We start from the raw sequence: 18,548 nt of genomic DNA on the forward strand, positions 1-18,548 counted from the left end.
GATCTCAGTTTGAGTCAGAGACTTTAATGATTGGTGAACTTTGGGCAAGAAATGGGAATATTAAAATAACAGTTAGCCTAGGATGCTGAGGCAGAGTATTTCTGACTACCTAAAATAGCCCAGCTGAAGAACCACCATTGGAACCATCTGCCCTTGAATTGTCACAAAGTGGGTATTAAATATGGGAATGACCTTCATGGGAAGCAGATGAGCAATCATCATTACTGGGATTAAGTAAAACTTTATTAATGGAAACAGAGTATATAGGATAATCCTGCTCCAGTAGGTGAGATCTTATGAGACTATAGTATTTAGAATTCTAAGAAAGTGTTTCATAAGGCTGACAGAGGGTCATGAGTGCAATGCTTTGGTTATTCATCACTCTCAGACTCGTTCCAATGGAATAAGGAGTTTTCCTTTGTTTTTAAAGGGAAACAGTTCCACATGGATTCAAGCAGAGCTACCCTGCCATCTCTTCAATGGCACATGCATAAGAATAAGAGTGGAAAATATCAGGCAAGCTTCTGAAGCTGAGATATGATTAAATCATAGTCTGACAAGAGATTTGCCATTCTGCGTCCTTCATTTTTTTTTAATAGAGAGAAAACAACAAGAAGGTTCCCAGCCCTGAGGCTACAAAAGCTATTTTCATGTTTACTTATACTACACAGAATGACTGTTCTAACTGCAGTACGTATATGTTGCCCATGTACACTATCTAATGCTTCAAAATTTGCAAACAATTTCCCAAGATACATGAAACTCACTTATGCAAACACTACAAAAGTCACCTTTTTCCCAGTGACTACAAAGACTTCATATGCATGATAAGGCAATAGTACCCTGTGAAAGGACAAACAAAGCTCATGAAAATCTGGTGCAGTAGACAGAGGGGGGCAGGGGGAACAGCAAGAGAATCCTGATTAGTGATGGGCTACCAAGGAGAGTCAGTGGGCCATATGAGTGGCCCTTAGTCATCCCATTAGGTGCAGCAGCCACCCATTTTCCCCTCTCTCCCATGTGCCTCTTATGCACTGGGGCACTGGAGCCCCACACTTTCAATGCTTCCCTCCCTGCCAGCATTTTCAGAAAGCCACAAATTGCCTCATTCATGTTCCATTCCTCCTTTCTCCCTTCCCTCCCAGAGCTTGAAAAGCAGTGAACAGCTGGGAGTTAGAGGGACAAAAAGGGACGGAGCACAAATTTATGGGTTCATGGGCTCTGAAGTGCTGTGAGAAATGGAGAGGAGTAGGAAGTGTGGGGTTCCAGTCCACAACAGGTGTCCTGGGGAAAGAAACAGAGAGATCCAGGGGCTGTAGTTCGCCCTCCACTGATCCTGATGATATACAGAAGGGAAACATACGTATACAGTCTATTCTACTAAGACCACAGTATCTGCAGCCCTGTGGTTTAATTGAAAATTTCATCAAAAGAAAAGAAATCCATCATAATCCATTCAAATGAAATATGAATATATTCTTCTTTTTCTCAGAACTGTGTACTCACTGAATTTGAAATCTTGTACTACTTAGAACATGAATATTGAAAAGATAGTTGATCAAGGCATTTGCCAAATATAGGTTGGTTGAAAGACATTTCCTCCTACTTTTAACAGCTACAAAGGGAAAGATAATTCCAACAGGAACAAAGATTTACTATTAACGAAACATGTGAACAGAAGGTATTTTCTTCTAAATTTCTTGTCTGTAATCATATACTCCCCACAGTGTTATGAAGTCAGGCATCATGACCAGGCTTGTACATGAGAACCAGAAACTGGAACTGACTAGAAATGGAGGCCATATTGAAGAGTACACTTGGATTTCATGGTAGCATAAGAACATTGTAGTTAAGAGAATCACCACATTAGGCACCTGAGATAGAGACTGGAAATTGAAACTAAGAAAGTTACGTTGTCCCATCTAATTTTATTTTCCAAGCTACATGAGAGGAAAGCAGTAAAGAAGAGGCATATTTAGATCAAAGTATTTTTAAAAAAAATAAAAAAAATGATGCTATAAGAATAAAAAAGTGATGAATTATTTTATATATTCACTACATCTTTTTTATCCCCCTTCACTAGCAAAATCTATACAGACATCCACGCTTATGGTATAGAGATTGTGCTGGGGTATATAAATGTCCAACTTGGTCAGAGGGATTAAAAGACAATATTAGGCCCAAGTAGCCCAACATCTCTAGGCCTGGTCAGATTGCTCCTGCGGAAAGAATGTAGAAATGGTTAAAGAGCTCCAAAGCCCAAGGAAAAAATAAAAAAAAGCTGTAAAGAGGCTGCAAGAGACAGGTATCTTTCTTTAGGAGAGCCAGCTGGAAAGTTGAGCCTGAGAGTGGACCATAGGCAGGACCTTCTCTAACCACGAGCATCCCATTGGAGTGCCCACACGGTGCCACTCCTACAGACTCTTGTTGAGAAACTGCCATCCCCCACACTAAATAGACCGTTGGTAGGAAATAGCCCAGGGAAACAGAACTAGTCTTACAGCAGCAAGGGTTCTGCTGGTATCACTTCTTACAAGGCCCTGCATGCAGATCTAGTGAAGGGAAAATGTTCTGGATTCTCTGCTGCACCTTTGGGTTGAGGGCTAGATGTCGCTGGAAGGCAGAAGGTTCCTGGCTTCAGGCCAAGAACAGGTTTAACTACTGCAATGAGATAGAGGCAAGAAAGTGTGCTGACCACTAGGCTTCCTGAACCTCTGAACCCCCATCACAAAACATATAGTAGAAAGACTGGGTTAGCTCCCTTTTAGCTTGCAAATGCATTCAGATTAGAGCTGTCAATCACATTTAACTTATTCAGTTAACTCAAATTGTGAATAAAAATTAATCATGTCTGATCACACTGTTAAACAGTAGAATATCAATTGAAATTTCTTAAATATTTGTGGATTTTCTATATTTTGAAATATATTGATTTTTATTACACACAATATAAAATGTACGGGCTCACTTTATCACAAATATTTGCACTGTAAAAATTTCAGTTTACCTCATGCAATTACTGCAGTGCAATATATTGCGAAAGTGGAACATACAAATATATTTGTTAAATAACTTTAGAGCCTATTAAGTCCACTCCATTCTACTTGTTCAACCAAATGCTTACACAAACAAGTTTGGTTACAAACTGTAAGAGATAATACGGGGGTTTTTTCTTGTTTACAGGGTCACCTGAAAGTGAGAAGAGAAGTGATAAAGACATTGTCCTACAATACTTTTATTAGGTAAATTGAAAAAAACAAATACTATGTTACAGATAATTCAATCAATAAATATATAGTGAGCAGTATACACTTTGTGTTCTCTATTGCAATTAAAATCAATGTATTTGAAAACATCCAAACCATTTAAATATATGGTATTCTGTTAACCAATTTGATTAATTGTGATTACTTGTTAATTGCTTGACAGCCGTAGGCAGGGGGGGTTACATTTATTCCCACGTATCCTGTTTCACTACCACTAATAAGCTCCAAGTGCTACTTTTATGAGATTCAGTGCCAGAATCACACATTGTTCCCAACAGATGAGAATCCATTCTGCCGTAGATAAACCATAACATGTGACAAGAACTGTGTCAGAACAGAGTGAAACTCAACTTCCTAGGGGTGAATATAACAATTGGAAAAATTCACCACCTTACTTGAGGAAAAACTAAAAAATTCAAGGTTTCTCACAAAATACTGTATCAAACTAATATTTTTTCTGAAGAAGAAATGGAACTTTCAATTCTATTTTTCTAAATCAGAATAGAACCTTGGCTGCTCAGCTCTCTGGTGGGAAACTTGAAAGCCACGACTCAGTATGGGTCAGTAGGACAACTGGAAGCACAAAGAGTACCAGAGGGAGTCAGAGCCCTTTCAAGGATTCTAGAGTCACAGTTCTGTGGTATAACAAGAAGTCTTGTGGCACCTTATAAGCTAACAGATATTTTGGAGCATAAGCTTTCGTGGGCAAAGACCTGCTTCATCAGATGCATGAGTGTGTGTGTGTGTATGGGAGGGGGAGTTAGAGGGGTATTTAAAGACTGCGGTCACAGTAAAAGGGAAAGACAGAGCTGAGGAGGTCTGCTCAGTCAGGTTGGAAATGGCCCATTATCAGTAGTATGTATCAAAAGAGGAAAAAACCAAGTCAGATAAGTCAGGGGGGATGTGGCCCATTGTCAGAATCTAATGTGGAGGTGTTAACACCCAAAGCAGAGAAGCTCCTTTTGTAAGAGGCCAGCCACCCCCGCTCTGTTTAATTCTTGGTTGATGGAGTCAAATTTACAAATAAATTGGAGCTCAGAGAGATTTCTCTCTCCATTTGATTTTTGAAATTTCTTTGTTGTAGGACTGCTACTTTTAAATCTGTTACTGAGCTTCCAGGGAGATTGAAGTGTTCTCCCACAGGTTTTTGTACATTACCGTTCCTGATGCCTGATTTATGTCCATTTGTTCTTTTATATAAAGACTGTCCAGTTTGGCCAATGTAAATTGCAGTGAGGCATTGCTGGCACATGATGGCATATATTATATCGGTAGATGTGCAGGTAAAGGAGCCCCTGATGTTATGGTTGATGTTAAGTCCTGTGATGATCTCACTGGTGTCGATATGTGAGGAGAGTTGGCAGTGAGGTTTGTCACAGGGTTTGTTTCCAGGTTTAGAGTTACTGTGTTGTGATCTACAGTTGCTGGTGAGAATTTGTTTGAGGTTGGCAGGCTGTCTGTAGGAGAGGACAGGCCTGCCTCCCAAGGTCTGAGATCATTGTCCAAGATGGTTGCAGATCACTGATAAGGCATTGCAAAGGTCTTAGGTAGGGGCTGTATGTGCTGGCCAGTGGTGTTCTCTTGTTTTCCTTGCGAGGCCTGTCTTGTAGCAGGTGGCTTCTGGGTACACATCTAGCTCTGTCAATCTGTTTCTTCACTTCCTTAGGTAGATATTGTAGTTTGAGGAAAGCTTGGTTGGGGTCTTGTCGATGTTTGTCTTTGTCTGATGGATCGAAGCAAATATGGCTGTACCTTAGTATGCCCTGGATGGAAGCTGAAGGTGTGTAGATAAGCATAGCGGTCTATAGGTTTTGAGTATAGGGTGGTATTTATGTGACCATCACTTATCTGTACAGTACTGTCCAGGAAGTGGCTCTCTTGTGTGGACTGGTCCAGGCTAAGGTTGATGGTGGGGTGGAAACTGTTGAAATCATGGTGGAACTCTTCAAGAACCTCCTTCCCACAGGTCCATATGATGATGTCAATGCAGTGCAGTCAGAGGAGGGGCGATAGGGGATGAGAACTGAAGAAGCGTTGTTCCAGGTCAACTCTAAAAATGTTGGCATACTGTGGGCCACGTGGGTGCCCATTGCAGTGCCACTGATTTGAAGGTATAAATTGTCCTCAAATCTGAAATAGCTGTGGGTGAGCACAAAGTCCTGCCACCATCTGTGCCTCAGTCACATCAGGAATAATGTTCCTAATAGCTTGGAGTTCATCTTCACATGGAATATTGGTGAAAAGGACCTCTTTCTCCATGCTGGCCAGAATGGTATTTTCAGGAAGGTCACCAATGGAGTGTAATTTCCTGAAGAAGTCTGTGGTATCTCGAAGAAAGCTGGGAGTGCTGGTAGCATAGGGTCTAAACAGAGAGTCCACGTATCCTAACAATCCTGTGTTGAGGGTTCCAATACCTGAGATGAGGGGTTTATGGATCTTGGGTAGCATGTACAATAAACCTGGTTTGGGTTCAAGGGGTGTGTCTGTGTCCATTTGTTCCTGTGTTTTTATAGGGAGAGTCTTGAGCAGATGCCGTAGTTTGTGTATTCCTCAGTGGGATCCTGGGACACAGGCTTGTAGAATGTGGTATTGGAGAGTTGCCTGGCAACCTCCTTTTGGTAGTCTGTTCGATTCATGATGACAACAGCACCTTCTTTGTCGGCCTCTGTTGTTTCTGAGGCCGTTGATGGCATTGTGTTCTGCATGGCTGAGGTTATGGAGTAAGCAATGCCGCTTTTCCACAATTTCTGCGTGTGCAAGTCAGCGGAAGCATTCTATGTATAGGTCAAGTTTGTCATTTTGACCGTCGGGGGAGTCCATGAGGAATTCTTTTTCTTGTACCATAGGTGGGAGGGTAGCGGGGGGGAGGGGAGTCAATGCGCTGTTCCGTGTCATGTTGGAAGTATTCCTGGAGTCAGAGACACTGAAAGTAGGCTTCCAGATCACCACAGAACTGTATCAAGTTTGTGGGGGTGGTGGGGCAGAAAGAGTCCCCGAGAAAGGGCAGGTGCTTCTGCCAAACTGAGTGTGTAGTTGGACAGATTGACAAATATTGCTGGCTGAGTTAAGGGTACCACTATTGTGACCCCATGTGGAAAGTTGGAGTTTAGATAGTTTACAGTCCTTTTTCCTCTGTAGAGAAGAGAAATGTGCAGTGTAAATCTCCTATCTTGTTTTAGTAAAGTCCAGCCATGTGGAGGTTTGTGTGAAATATTGTTGATTTATGAGGGCCTCCAGATTTGAGAGCTCTCTTGGTGTTTTCCTGTTTGCAGTACAGGATGCTGATCACGTGGTTCCTCATTTTCTTAGAGGGTATGTGGCACAATCTCTCACTATAATCTGTGTGGTATGTTGATTTCAGTGGGTTTTTCACCTTCAGTCCTTTTGGTACGATGTCCTTCTGTTTGCATTTGCAGAGGAAGGTGATGTCTGTCTGTATCTGTATAAGTTTTCTCATAAGGTTGATGGATTTCCACTCAATATGGCTAAATGCAGTGCCTTGCACGGTGACAGGTATCAGAGAGGTAGCCATGTTAGTCTGCATCTTCAAGAACAACAAGAAGTCCTGCGGAACCTTATAGACTAACAGATATTTTGGAGCATAAGCTTTGTGGACGAAGACCTGCTTCATCAGATGCATGGGGCCGGAGGGGGAGTGAGTTTTGTTTTCTATAGTCTACCACTGCTTCACTGGAAATAGGTCTCTGAAGATCAAGGGCAGACAACAATTTTTCCTTTCAGCATTACTATTCGAACAGACCCAGCTTATCAAACTGAGGTGGTAGGAAAAATAGGAGAGAAAGTGTATAGCTAGTTACTGTAATGACACCATGCCAAAATAGCACTTCACAGACATCAACTATCATGCATGTCATGACTGTACAAATCATTTAGCAACAAGGTAGACTTACCTACTATTTGAGCTTAAAGAAGAACATTTGTTTTGTAGCAGCAGCACATCACTAGACCGTAGTCAGTGGCTCAAGAGACATTTACACCTCTGATATTGCATCCAGTAAAGCTCAGTGGTGCATATATGCCTGCTGCATTACACCATGCTACAATTTTCCTCCTCATAGGTACTAGTTGAAAACTGGCCAGGTGTAATTGTCATGACGCTGCTGGAGGCAGGAATTACCATCAAATAGACTGACCTGTTCTGCTGCAGCAAATTAAATGTTCATAGCTGTAAAGCATAGGAGATATGAAAACAAGAAACACAAAGAATGACTGAGGCAGCAGCCTCATGAAACATTGAAGGAGGAAGTTGGGGGAAGCACTAGTTGCAGTTACAGTATCTCTAAATAGTCCTCTTAATAGGGTAAGTTTAATTTTACAAGCACAGAATGCACTTCATGTTGTCATCAAGCATGCAGTATATGAAACAGTTATGGCTAGAAAACAAATCGGTAAAAATAAAAATAGCACTTCACAATCACATATCAATTGTAGCAGAAACTCTACCTCCCTTCTGTAATGTAGCTGCTTAGTTTACCAACAAGAATAAGTTTATTACAATCAGCACTTCAAAGCTAATGTAACCAGAGCAAAGCAGAACTGCATCCTATTTGGCCAGCTTAGTTCCGTGACAAGATTTTAGTGTTCATTGATGACCAGTGAGAATTTCTAAAAGCCAAAAGAGCCCAACTGGAAGTCTGCATGGTATATTTTTATATTGGTCGATTGGCACACTAAACAAATCAGGTATACCATAGAAATTAGGAGAAACTGCAGAACAGATTTTACAAATTTAATTTTGTCCATTAAATCTGACATTTTCAGGCCTATGTAAGAAGCAAACACTCAGCTAGCAGACAAATTAAGTAAGTCAGCTAGAAGATTTTTTTTTGAAGTCCCCAGGTGAACCATTATTAATCTCCAATATATTGTACACTCCAGTGGTTCAGCTACAGGTTTCATCAAAGTAGTTCTGCTAGATTGTGTAGATTAATATGGATTATATTTGAAGTGATCTACAGAGATGCAGTGAATGGTACAATGTTTCCTATTTATTGTCCTTGCAGGTGAATGTCATCTTTGCACAGAGCATCAGTAAAGATTGATGCAAATTAAGGTCACACTGAAACCTGTCTTAAGCTTTGCATAGACCTTGGGGCAGCCATTTGCACTGGAAGGAGTTTCACTCTTTGCACTTGAAGGCTTGCAGTTTTCATTCATTAAATATGATTGGAAACCTTTTACATGTTTATGGACAATTAAAACATAAAATTGTCTACAACCAGAGACAGTCCCCCATCTGTGCATGCAACTCCCTATACGGACTAAACATATATAAATAAAAGGTAGTATGGGGCCAGTCACATAACTTGGGGTAAACTTCCAGGACAGTCAGCAAATCATTGGTCCTCTCTTTGACAGAAAGACCAGTGCAGAAAAGCAACATCAGGAATGGCTATGGTATTTTAAAGCAATGATTATAAAAGAAGAAATGTATCCAATTGCCATGACAACTGATGTACCATGGATATCAAAGAAATGCACCTCTGATCAGGGCCTGATGCTCATTAATAGTTCTCCAGCTGTGCAGGGTTTTTAGCTTAGTTTCTTTTTAAAATAATAAAAAGAACAAGGTTAACAAAAAGGAAAAGTCCAGTAGCTTTATTTTTTTTCTATAAAATCCTCATCTTTTAGATATAAATTAAAATGGTCTTCAGGATAATTAACAATATGATTCCCTTGGGCTGATTTTTGTTCTAATTTCATAAGTGGGAATGTTTAAGGCTAATATTTTATATCTAATTTCTTGTAGAAAGAGTGATGGGAAAAGGGAGAGTTTTTTTTTTTTTTTAAATTAATAGGACTGGGGAAGTTCCTTGTTGTTGCTATGGTGACAAAGATGTTTTCCGCTCTCTTCTCATAGCCTGCATTTGGCAGACTTCTCAGCTTTCAGCATGGACAGACAGGCTTCCTCTCCTAGATGTCAACAACTTGTCATTAAAGAAAGAAAAAGGAGAACCTGGAAGAGCATAAAAGTCAATTTGCTGGATTAAGTTTAATTACACTTGAAGCTTTTATGGATGAAATGACAGTAAGTGGCTGGATCATGATAAGATGTATGTTTGCTGAGGACTCTTAAGTAAATGAAATTGTGACCAAATTTACTTCTGCCATGTAAGTCTTAACCTTTAAAAAAAGACTGTACCATATGGTCAGATTTCCAATAGAGGGGACTATGGGTCTTTTCTATGTTATCGTTTATTACATTCTCCCATTCTGAGAACTACCATCAAGACTGCTGGGAAGAGGCAAGCTGCCAACCCAATTCGTTACTCCAATCATTTTTATTACTTTAATGAGGAACAATGGGTCCCATAAGAACTAGAGGCTGAATCATAGTCTCTCCAAGTGTAGTTAGAAGAGGAATTTCATCAACAAAACAAATTCTTACTCTTTGAAGTTAGCCAGGTGCCACCTCTCCCAACAAAATCTCATGTTATTTTCAGTATTATTTCAATTCTGCCCCTTCCTCAGACTTAACTCCAAATGAGCAAAAGCTCTTACATGCCTTAATACCCTTGATTGTTCCTTCACATGCTTCCAGTTGAGCAGATATCAGGTTTATAAGGAAGAATTCATTGTAGTGAGACTGGTACTTGTGTAAAAATGGCATCTCTGAGTTCACTTTAACCTCACTAATACCCTGGCTGCATTTAAAAGTTAAAATATTATTTTTCTAATGCCAGCACTCAGCAGTGCTGACAGCTGCTGCAGGCCTGGGGCAAGAGAACCTAGTTGGTACCAATGACATAGGGAAGGGTAGAAGAGATGTTCTGGAGGCCAAATTTAGGTTACTAGGAAAGAGACTGAAATCCAGAACATCTTTGGTGGCATTCTCTGAAATGCTTCCAGTTCCACGCGCAGGGCCAGATAGACAGGCAGAACTTCAGAGTCTCAATGCGTGGATGAGACGATGGTGTAGGGAAGAGGGGTTTAGATTTATTAGGAACTGGGGACACTTTTGGGGTAGGGGGAGCCTATACAGGAAGGATGGGCTCCACCTAAATCAAGGTGGATCCAGACTGCTGGCATTAAACATTAAAAAGGACATAGAGCAGTTTTTAAACTAAGAGGTGGGGGAAAGCCGATTGGTGCGGGGGAGCACCTGGATCGGACGGAGACTTCTCTTACACGAGGCTCCATAGACAGGGATTCCCTAGAAGTTAGTCAGATAGGGAACGTGGGAAATAATATATGGGCAAGATCAGATGTGAAACAATCGTGCATAAAAAAATCCACCACGTCTGTGAAAGGCGGACATATAAATAGTGGTAGTTTTCTAACATGCTTTTACACTAATGCTAGGAGTCTGTCTAATAAGATGGGTGAACTGGAGTACCTCATATCAAAGGAGGAAGTTGACATAATAGGCATCTCAGAAACATGGTGGAATGAGGACAATCAGTGGGACACTATCATACCGGGATATAAATTATATCAGAAAGACAGAACAGGTCGTGCGGGTGGCGGAGTGGTACTATATGTGAAGGATAATATAGAATCAAATGAAGTAAAAATCCTAAAGGAATCAAAATGTTCCATAGAATCATTATGGATAACAATTCATTCCTCTAATATGAATATGGCATTAGGAATATATTACCGACCACCTAACCAGGACAGTGATAGTGATGCTGAAATGTTAAGGGAGATTAGAGAGGCTATCAAAATAAAAAACACAGTAATAATAGGAGATTTCAATTATCCCCATATTGATTGGGTGCATGTCACCTCAGGACGGGATTCAGAGATTAAATTTCTTGATGCCTTAAATGACTGCTTCTTGGAGCAGCTAGTACAGGAACCCACAAGGGGAGAGTCGATTCTCGATCTAGTCTTGACTGGAACGCAGGATCTGGTCCAAGAGGTAACTGTTACTGGACCGCTTGGAAATAGTGACCACAATATAAGAACTTTTAATATTCCTGTGTTGGGAAGAACACCGCAGCGGTCAAACACTCTGGCATTTAATTTCAAAAAGGGGAATTACACTAAAATGAGGAAGCTAGTTAAAACAGAAACTAAAAGGTAGAGTAATTAAACTAAAATCCCTGGAAGCTGCATGGAAACTGTTTAAAGACACCATACTAGAGGCCCAACTTAAATGTATACCCCAAATAAAAAAACACAGTAAGAGACCTAACAAAGAACCACCATGGCTAAACAGCCATGTTAAAAAGGCAGTGAGAGAGAAAAGGGCAGCTTTTAAAAAGTGGAAGTCAAATCCTAGTGAGGAAAATAGAAAGGAACATAAACACTCCCAAATTAACTGTCATAATGTAGTAAGAAAAGCCAAAAAAGAGTTTGAGGAACAGCTAGCCAAAAATTCAAAAAACAATAGTAAAATGTTTTTTAAATACATTAGAAGCAGGAAGCCTGCTAAAAAAGCAGTGGGGCCCTTGGATGATAAAGATATAAAAGGAGCGATCAAGGAAGACAGTGCCATTGCGGAGCGATTAAATGATTTCTTTGCTTCAGTCTTCACGGCTGAAGATGTTACAGAGGTTCCTAAATCTGAGCCAGCCTTCTTAGGCGACAAATCTGAGGAACTCACTCAGATTGAAGTGACATTAGAGGAGGTTTTGGAATTAATTGATAAGCTGAATAGTAACAAGTCTCCAGGACCAGATGGCATTCACCCAAGGGTTCTGAAAGAACTCAAATGTGAAATTGCGGAGTTATTAACAGTGGTTTGTAACCTATCCTTTAAATCCACTTTGGTACCAAATGACTGGAAGACGGCCAATATAACACCAATATTTAAAAAAGGCTCTAGAGGAGATCCTGGCAATTATAGACCGATAAGTTTAACATCAGTACCAGGTAAATTAGTAGAAACACTAGTAAAGAGTAAAATTGCAAGGCACATAGAAGAGCACGAATTGTTGGGCAAAAGTCAGCATGGTTTCTGCAGAGGGAAGTCGTGTCTGTCTAATCTATTAGAATTCTTTGAAGGGGTTAATAAACATGCGGACAAGGGGCACCCAGTGGACATAATATACCTAGATTTCCAGAAAGCCTTTGACACGGTCCCACACCAAAGGCTTTTATGTAAATTAGGTGGTCATGGGATAGGAGGAAAGGTCCTTTCATGGATCGGGAATTGGTTAAAAGACAGAAAACAAAGGGTTGGAATAAATGGTAAACTTTCACAATGGAGGGGGGTAACTAGTGGTGTTCCCCAGGGCTCAGTCCTGGGACCGATCCTGTTCAACTTGTTCATCAATGATCTAGAAAATGAGGTAAGCAGTGAGGTGGCAAAGTTTGCAGATGACACCAAGTTGTTCAGGACAGTCAAAAGCAAAAGGGATTGTGAAGAACTACAAAAAGATCTCAGCAAACTGAGTGATTGGGCAGCAAAATGGCAAATGAAATTTAATGTGGGTAAGTGTAAGGTAATGCATGTTGGAAAAAATAACCCAAATTACACATACTACATGATGGGGTCAAATTTAGCTACGACAGATCAGGAAAGGGATCTTGGAGTTATAGTGGATAGTTCTCTGAAGACATCCACGCAGTGTGCAGCGGCAGTTAGTAAGGCAAATAGGATGTTAGGAATTATTAAAAAAGGGATCGATAATAAGACAAAAGATATCATACTTCCCCTATATAAAACTATGGTACGCCCACATCTCGAGTACTGCGTGCAGATGTGGTCTCCTCACCTCAAAAAAGATATATTGGCATTAGAAAAGGTTCAGAAAAGGGCGACTAAGATGATTAGGGGCTTGGAAAGGGTCCCATATGGGGAGAGGCTAGAGAGACTGGGACTTTTCAGTTTGGAAAAGAGGCGATTGAGGGGCGATATGATAGAGGTATATAAAATCATGAATGGTGTGGAGAAAGTGAATATAGAAAAATTATTTACCTTTTCCCATAATACAAGAACTAGGGGACACCAAATGAAATTGATGGGTAGTAGGTTCAAAACTAATAAAAGGAAATTTTTCTTCACACAGCGCACAGTCAACCTGTGGAACTCCTTGCCCGAGGAGGCTGTGAAGGCCAGGACTCTATTAGGGTTTAAAAAAGAGCTTGATAAATTTTTGCAGGTCAGGTCCATAAATGGCTATTAGCCAGGGATAAAGTATGGTGCCCTAGCCTTCATAACAAGGGCAGGAGATAAATCACTTGTCTTCTGTTCTCCTTCTCTGGGGCACCTGGCATTGGCCACCGTCGGCAGATGGGATGCTGGGCTTGATGGACCTTTGGTCTGACCCAGTATGGCCATTCTTATGTTCTTATGTTCTTATGTTCCCCACACCCAGAAGGGATGGATCAAGGGCCGAAGAGGTCCCCACCACAACTGGAGCAGTGGCACAGTAGCCTGCAGCATTTCAAAGGGGCCTAGACCTCCAGCTGCCACCATCGCTACTATGGCAGTGGATGGTGCTCCAGGATATTTTGAAATACTGGGCTTGGGGGCAACTGCTCCGTCCCCCATCCTCAGTGGGCCTGCCAGCACTGCAAATTCTACAGAGATCTGAAAATCAGGGTGGATTTTATCCTCTTCACACATCATCATTGGTAATATGTGCTCTGAAGTTTAAGTTAGCCTCTCAGTCACATCCTGTACCACAATGAAGTATAATGGAGTTGCACACTTATTTACAACTCCATAAGAAGACTGGGATATGCATGATTTTCCTTTATGTTTTTATTATTGGTGGCAATGATGCACAGAAAACCCAGGAATTCATCCTGATTCTTCATACCAAAGTAGGAGTTTTGCTGCCATGAAAAATCCCTTGGAAATATTTTAAAGATTGGCAAATTTGATTTTGAATCATGGAAAGAACAACCCTGAGGGTGTGTCTATACATGCACAAATCTTCGAAATAGCCACACTAATGGCCATTTTGAAGATTACTAATGAGGCACTGAATTGAATATTCAGCGTCTCATTAGCATTAGGACGCTTCCAACCACAGCGCTTCGAAAACCCCGCTTTCGAAAGCGCGTGGCTCAGCACGGCTACACGGGGGTCCTTTTCGAAAGGACCCCACACCTTTTGAAATCTTATCCCGATCACTGATTGGAATAAGGCGATTTCAAAAGGGGTAGGTCCTTTCCAAAAGGACCCCCGTGTAGCCGCGCCCAGCCATGGGCTTTCGAAAGCAGGGCTTTTGAAGCGCTGTGGCCGGAAGCATCCTAATGCTAATGAGGCACTGAATATTTAATTCAGCGCCTCATTAGTAATCTTCAAAATGGCTATTAGCGTGGCTATTTTGAAGATTTGTGCCCATGTAGACACACCCTGCTAGATCACACCACATGCTAGTAAGGAGGAAGCCCCCAAAAAAGCATCAAGGTGACCTTGTACATCTATTTTGTCTGTGATTCCATGTCATAGTTGCTCAGTTGGAATGTCAAATAACTTCATACAAATTTTCCGGATTCTGCCAGCAGCAGGTTATAAAATGGTGTCATATAAACATAGTATTACAACAATGTGACCAGTTCTTGTAGAATGTGTCTCCAAATTTATGTTTAGAATTTTGTATTTTTCCTGCAAAAAATCAAGGCAAGGCCAATCAACTAAAGAACAAGCCAGTTTTCTCTTCATTTTTCTTCATATTTTGCATAGTACATCTCTCATTATATTATGTGGGTGACTTCCCTGTAAAATGAATAGCAATAATGAGGCTTCTTATTGATTTCATGAAGTCCTCCACTTTAGGGGGTCAATTTTGCTTGAGAAGCTTTTTTCGAGGTGTAGGGGTGCAAGTATTAGTAGAGAATCAATAATAAAAGGGGTTATTAGTGTGGTAAACATTACTTATTGGAGGAAAGGCTCAAAGAGCTGGGCTTTACAGCATTTCTCCAGGATGTACTCTGAATTTCCCCAATATTCTCTGGAAGAGTGTTAACACACCTGTACCCCCTTAACAGACAATGTTTTTTTTTTCCAAGCTCTTACAAGTTTCATTTAAGAGGCTGATTGTCTTAGAAGTCTGTAGTTGTGATGGTTCATTCAGCAAGATATGGCCATTGATGTGGTTGTGGATTGATCCATTTACTATTGAGCCATGTAGATGGTGTGGGGCAGGATTTTGCACCAGCTGGAGCTTATATGCCATCTTCACATTCAGCTTCAGTGATCCACCGTGAGGATAACTAAGTCACTGTGTTAATGTGGTCAGGTCCTGCTCCAGGAAGAAGGATCAAGTTTCCTAGCAAGCTGAATATTTAAAAAAAACAAAACAAAAACACCATGCATAGTGACAAATCAAAAATGACTACAAATATGGTGAATCTGAAGTATATACATTTGATGGTAGGCAGAAATAGCAGTTCTTTGAAATGTTTCCTCTTCTTTACCATCATCACTTCAGTCTTGCTTGGGTGTTGCTTGAAATGCTATGTTCCACCCAAAAGTTCATCTTCTAGATGCAATTTTTTGGGGGGGGCAATGGCATTGGCTGTGTTGGTCAACAATCATTCTGTGTTGTTGGTGTACCTTGTGTTGGCAGCCAACACCATGTCATCTCATTGTCTGTTCCAATGGTCTCATGTAGATCTTTAGAGGTGTTCATATTTGAGGCCCTGCCATTGAGGCCTTCAAAAAGGAAACTTTACCAATCATCACTGAGTTCTCTGGAGAGGGAACAACTGGTTCCATTACAGCATTCACCATCAACTGTTCCCCAGCAGCATGATCAACATTTCTGTTTTAAAATGTAATCTGTCGTTTCTTTCAGTTCCATTTATGTATTTGGTTACTGATCTGAGACCTTAAACCATTTATTTACAAAGAATAAAGCTTTCCAGTTCACCTTTAGCAATCTTTCTATGTCAAAATCATCAAATTAGGTATCAAGTTTAAGTGAAACTGCTTGCAGAAAACATCCACTTGAGTTTGTTTAATGCATCTGAAAGTCATTGGCATGGAATAAAAGACAAGCCTCCCAACACTATGAAAAAGGGTCTGTCTGCACAGGCAAAGATTTCCTGACATAACGTTATGGTTTCATTTCTGTCTCCTCACCATTTTGTTTCCATTTTCAATCTGTTTGGCTGGAATAGGAGGAATATTTCAACCCCTTCCAAGCACATTGTTACTGACCGATTTTTTTTTTTATTGAAATATGTAATGCAGAAAGCAAAATGATTCTACACAACATGGAAATTTAATGTAGAAGAGTAACCATTTTACAGCATGTTGAATAGTAACAGAGTTATGGTCTGAAGAAGTGGGTCTGTCCCACGAAAGCTCACCTAATAAACTATTTTGCTAGTCTTTAAAGTGCTACTTGACTGCTTTTCATTTTACAGCATGTTTCATTTAAAACGATTCACCTTGGGACAAAGAGCCCAGAGGAGAAAACACTTATTACCAGAAATGGGGTGTTTTGTGAGTAGACAAATACAGATACTCATGTTAATAAGCACTGTTCTCAGTACTAAATGGTTGTAGGATTAGCAAACCATAAAGGTAGCAAAAGCTCTTATCAGAATTGCTGAACCCAAACATTCAAAAACTACAATTTTTCTTTTTTTTTTATCTTCTGTTACGTGAGCTTTTCAGCCACATTTGGGTTGATATTTATGTTTTAGTAGACACCATAAGGACAAGAGTAATTCAAAAAAATATGAAATATCATGATTCCAGGAGCTGGGCCTAAGAAAAAACAAAATAATTCAAGACTTAGCAACACTATTATATTAAGAGATGGGCTTGTACCTCAAGTTGGTTCATGAAAGTGGTAGTTTTTAACTCCCTCTATATCCCTCTGAAACGGGCTGAATGCTCTGGAAATTTGGGAGGGTTTGCCTTTGGAAACCTCCAACACAGATTGTTCAGATTTTGACAATTTAGATTTGAGTGTCTTTACTTACACTAACAATAAAGCATGAAGGAAAATGAAAACAATCAGGTGCTGTTGGAAACAGACAGTGACCATCAAACTTCTTAAATTAGTTCGCGGAGATTATAATGGGAACTATAGAAAAGGGGGGAAAGAAAAAAAAATCCATCAATCTGAATATTTTTAAAGGGTTAAATATTTTCTAGTTTAAAAATACACATTAAAACAGTGAGTTTAAGAAACAATTATTACTGTTTCAATAGTCTCAGTCCATACAACTCATTCTTATGTCTCACTTCCAAAATTACAGTCCAAAGAGGGACTGATGAAGAGAAATTTAAAATTTATTGTAAAGTTTCTCTTTCATATTTTTCTAGTGGTTATGCCAATTCACTGAGATGTACTTTACGTCTTTCAAGTAGTCATCTTGTTTTAGTGTTAATCCTACTTCAATGTATTTGAGACACTTCTGAAAACACCCTTTTTACATATTTATTATATTTTGTAATTAGTTGCGGTGATTAATATATCTTGTATAACACACTGATGTTCCCCCTTAATGAGTTTTGTTCAGTTGTCTTCTCAACACTTCTTAAACATTGTTTTAAATGAACATTTAAGCTATTGGCAAAATACTGAAGTCTTGCCGCTGAAGTGCTCTTTGATCTGCATTGCAAATTAGCAGCTAAGAATGTGCCTGTTTGGTAACCACAGAGCAAAAGTTACAGAAATCTCACAAGTATTTGGATGAGGTTATTCATCCATGAACCAAAGCCCAAAGCATATTTTGTTCCAAAAAACAGCAAGAGAAACATTGTTCATTACTTCCATTGGTTTAACAGCAATGATAGGACATTAAAGGGACATATTTCCAGCCTCCAGCCTCTACTTATGCTTGCCATAGCTTGCTTGTGCACTTTGCAAGCACAGACCCCTGCTAACAATTACATAACAACCTTTTGAGACACCTCACTCCCAAATGTGTACAAGTGCAAGATTTTATACCCACAAACCCCTGGCGATAAAAGGATGCTGTAGGAGAAACATACAAGTGTTAGCACATGCAGTAAATCTGAATGCATGCATAGGTCACATGGCTTTGTTTCAGCTCCCTGATTCAAAGTTATAGCTTCCCAATGAAGTGTTGGGTACAACAGTCATGTCTAAGTAGAAGTGATCAGTGTATAGTCTTTAAAACACGCTTAAAAGTCAGTAACTGAATGCACCTGTCAACATGCATTTCTGAGCATGTTCACATACTACAAACAAATGGACACTAATACAAATACTCCATCACAATAAGAAAAAAATCCTCGAAACCAAAGCATTTCAGGGATAACCCCAGAAAGAAACCATTGTTACTGCTATGTTAGACCAGTCGTTCACATTCAAACAGCAATTACCACTAGCATTTTGGGGAATGAAGTTGCTTCAGCCCTTCATGCAGGTGCTT

General features: G+C 40.1%; 1 long non-coding RNA gene across 1 annotated transcript; it reads left to right on the plus strand.

The window, feature by feature from the left end:
- The first annotated feature begins 439 nt into the window (after positions 1-439).
- Positions 440-9,191, plus strand: LOC142015356 (uncharacterized). The gene is made up of 3 exons (XR_012646136.1): positions 440-516; positions 3,184-3,242; positions 9,148-9,191. It is a non-coding gene; the product is annotated as an uncharacterized LOC142015356 (long non-coding RNA).
- Positions 9,192-18,548: the final 9,357 nt, after the last annotated feature.

The sequence above is a fragment of the Carettochelys insculpta genome, chromosome 6, assembly GCF_033958435.1.
Source record: "Carettochelys insculpta isolate YL-2023 chromosome 6, ASM3395843v1, whole genome shotgun sequence".
Lineage (NCBI taxonomy): Eukaryota > Metazoa > Chordata > Testudines > Carettochelyidae > Carettochelys > Carettochelys insculpta.